The sequence below is a fragment of the Nanorana parkeri genome, unplaced genomic scaffold, assembly GCF_000935625.1.
Source record: "Nanorana parkeri isolate BGI_ZX_2015 unplaced genomic scaffold, ASM93562v1 scaffold1780, whole genome shotgun sequence".
NCBI classification, from domain to species: Eukaryota; Metazoa; Chordata; class Amphibia; order Anura; family Dicroglossidae; genus Nanorana; species Nanorana parkeri.
Window position 1 is genome coordinate 45,320 of NW_017308048.1, and position 4,085 is coordinate 49,404.

The following is a 4,085-nucleotide window of genomic DNA, read 5'->3' on the forward strand; positions in this document are numbered from 1 at the left end:
ATATTATCTGTCAGGGGGGAGATGGGACGGAGCAATGTTCTGAAGATCTCTAGAGGGGTCAGTGATGGAATAATCTGCAGAATATATCAATATGTATCTGTCAGGAGGGAGATGGGACGGAGCAATGCTCTGCAGATCTCTAGAGAGGTCAGTGGTGGAATAATCTGCAGAATATATCAATATGTATCTGTCAGGAGGAAGATGGGACGGAGCAATGTTCTGCAGGTCTCTAGAGAGGTCAGTGGTGGAATAATCTGCAGAATATATCAATATGTATCTGTCAGGGGGAGATGGGACGGAGCAATGTTCTGCAGATCTCTAGAGGGGTCAGTGATGGAATAATCTGCAGAATATATCAATATGTATCTGTCAGGAGGGAGATGGGACGGAGCAATGTTCTGCAGATCTCTAGAGAGGTCATTGATGGAATAATCTGCAGAATATATCAAGCCAGTTTAATTCCAGGTTGTAATTCAACAAAACAGGAAAAATACCAAGGGGGGGGTCAATACTTTTGCAAGCCACTGTATATCTGTTACATAATATTTCCTGGCAGATTTGGAACAATCATCGGAATCTAGAGCTTCCCATTGGCTCCTATGAACCCCCCAAGTCAGCTCTCGGTCTGTGTAGGTTGTAATACTCCCCCCTCGGTGGTACAACTCACAGGGGTTCCCTCTAGTGGTGAGGACAGACTGGGATGGTATAGTCTGTGGGTGTGGCTAATGACCTGTGGGTGTGGCTAATGGTCTGTGGGTGTGGCCCGGCCAATCTCGTGTGGCAGAGTTCAGGGTAAATAAATCATCCTGTACACGTATCGCCTCGTCCGAGACTCAATACCTTTCTTGTGATTACTGTCCCTTTAAATCAACGTTTGTAAACTCTCATACAATTAGAGGAGCTCCTATTAAAGGGGATCGGTCACAACACCCATGTGAGAAGCCTCAGATAGAAGCTGACACTCTGTGCTCAGTTCTGACACAATGACATCACTTGAGGTGAAGCTGAATGGGTGCAGCATCACTGGCCCGGAAGCAGCATTCAGTCCTGGACCCACAGCTTCCATTTAGACAGAAAAAACATATAAACAGCGCTCTCGGATGGGCAAAGAGTTAGCTTGGAGGCGTGTATGCAGCCCTGGAAAACAGGAGGAGAACCTGTGAATGCAAATGTTCAAGAAACCAAGAAAGGGCGCAGAGAACACTGGCTAGCTAACGAAGTTGTAATGAAGACTAAAGGTGGTGGCACTTACGCGTGATTGCCAGGATCTGGAGATGGACGGCCGGTATGGAGGATCGGGGCACTCGTGGTGTGGTGCCGACTGTAGTCGATGTGCTGATCCGAGAGGTACATCCACGGGAGAGTGTAGACAAGAAGAGGGGACTTCGTCCGAAGTGCCGTTGGGGGTCTGTGCGGTGTGGAGGAGAGGCAGGGAGATCGCTGTGGTGTCGGCAATGGACAGGCCTGTGTAAGTCCCCTCTTCTTGTATCCATCTCCAGATCCTGGCAATCACGCGTAAGTGCCACCACCTTTAGTCTTCATTACAACTTCGTTAGCTAGCCAGTGTTCTCTGCGCCCTTTCTTGGTTTCTTGAACAGCTTCCATTTAGAGCTTTTCACACAGTTTTGCTTGGCAGCAGTGGCCTGAAGGCACGGGCATGACTCCCGGAGGCACAAGCATGACGATCTAAGGCACAGGCATGACTCCCTAAGGCACAGGCATGACTCCCGGAGGCACAAGCATGATGATCCAAGGCACCAGCATGACTCCCGGAGGCACAAGCATGATGATCCAAGGCACGGGCATGACTCCCGGAGGCACAAGCATGACGATCTAAAGCACAGGCATGACTCCCGGAGGCACAAGCATGACGATCTAAGGCACGGGCATGACTCCCTAAGGCCCATTCATATAATAATATAATATGTAAAATAACAGCTGACGGAAGCTGCACAGAAACAGGAACCATTTTCAGGTAGTTGGAACGATTTTGGAGTTTTTAAGTTCCCTTTAAGCATTAAAAATGTGGCAACCTTTCCCACTTTCATCACCTCCATGTTGGTATCACAATTGTTGCAAAAAAAGAGAAGAGCGAACCGCAGCGCTGCTGCCAGGAATACGAGTGGACATTAGTCAGCAAAGGATTCTGGGTAACCTCTTCTACGGGGAAGAATGTGAATTGTTAATGTGGACGAGCTCGTCAGGTACAAAACAGAGCGCCGCCTTTCCCGGCTCAGACCAAAAGGTGTCCAAGGAGATCCCGGGCCAACATTATGTTGCCGGATCCCGGAACACTGGTAACCCCGCCCATGTTCCACATTTTATCCTCTCCCTTTCCAGGTGGGTGTACCCAAATCACGCCCACCTAACAGGTTAGTCCAACCCAGACCCTGCATACGGGTGTCCACCCATCAGGAACACTTTACAGGTTGATCCCGCCCTCCACATATGGGTGTCCAGGTTAATCCCGCCCTCCAAATAATGGGTGTACACCCATCAGGAACACTTTACAGTGTGCCTCTGGGAGTCATACCCGTGCCTTTACAGGTTGAGCCCACCTTTCAAATATGAGTGTCCACCCATCATCAGGAACACTTTACAGGTTGATCCCGCCCTCCTCATATGGGTGTCCACCCATCAGGAACACTTTACAGGTTGATCCCGCCCTCCTCATATGGGTGTCCACCCATCAGGAACACTTTACAGGTTGATCCCGCCCTCCACATATGGGTGCCCACCCATCAGGAACACTTTACAGGTTGATCCCGCCCTCCACATATGGGTGCCCACCCATCAGGAACACTTTACAGGTTGATCCCGCCTTTTTAAGTAAGAGCACAGCTACAGTGTGAACAGGCCCTCTCGCACAGCACACCTAGCTCGTGGTAATGTGGACTAGGCGCATTGCCTATTCATTTGAATGGCACCCCAACGCACCTCCCAGCAGCAATGCGCTACTTTTGTTTCAGCACAACGCACTGTATTGCTGTACCATGCATTACACTGTAGCGCACAGTCACTGGGAGGTGCATTAGGGTGCCATTAAAATGAAGAGTAACGCACCCAGCCCCCAGTATCACACACTGGCTGCGTTGTGCACGGTATTGTGTGTTTCGCACAACGCTATAGTGATAAAGGACCCCAATTGTGCATATGCAGTAGGTTGATGCTGTGATCCCGGGACGGGGCCCAGCACAGGGCATCAGTGGGAAGGAGGGCCGAGATCCGGGACCGTCCTGACAAATTCAGAACATATGGCGTCTATACAAAAAGGATTTAAAAAAAGGAAACAAGGACTTTAAAAGGATAACTATGGGGTCAGTGTTTTTCCCCGTAGTTCTCCCCAGGGTCACGGGAGGACACCAACTTGCGTCCTCCCGTTACCCTAAGCTCAGTATATCGGGGACTACAGCTCGCGGTATACTGAGACCGCCACAGCCGGGACAGACCAGACATTACTGTCGAGATCCGCCCAGCTGCGTGAGTGACAGCTGGCTCTGCCTATCTAGAGGCAGCTGTACCCGCCCCCTCCCCCGTCCGTTCCGCCACTCAGTGGTGGAGGATCGGAGGAGGGGGGGGGGAGGGGAATCCCCGCAGGGAGCCGTGACAGTCACCGTTCACTGCAGGAAGATGATCGAGAAGTGAGCGAACGCCGGTATGTGTTCGCTCACCTCCCGATCTACTGAGCCGACCTGTGACAGTCCCATTGTCACAGGTCGGCGCCAACTATGAGGATCAGTGATAATCACTCACCTCATAGTTCTCCTTTAATGGTACTCGGCGCACAGAGCAAACTGAACCTCGTCCAGTTCGGGTTTACAGCTACTTTAGGCTGATACATTCACATACGTATTTCAGCGAGATATTGATTGTATAATGATTGGGGATGAAGTCCGGGACAGACAGGAAGTGGAAGGAATCTTCTGCCGGTTACATTGTAACCTTTCAATGTTTGTTTTGACGTTGAAGTGTCAGTGTGCCTCCGGCTGTGTCGCAACAATGTCTACCAAGAGTCAGACACTTCCTTCAAGCGCTTCCCCTTTTCAGTCCACATCCCCCTATATGTTGATCAGCACGGGAACTCA

At 50.5% G+C, this 4,085-nt stretch overlaps 1 protein-coding gene across 1 annotated transcript in view; it reads right to left on the reverse strand.

The window, feature by feature from the left end:
- Window positions 1-4,085, reverse strand: part of SEMA4A (semaphorin 4A) — a 52,176-nt gene that overhangs the window by 17,393 nt on the left and 30,698 nt on the right. The window lies entirely within an intron of this gene.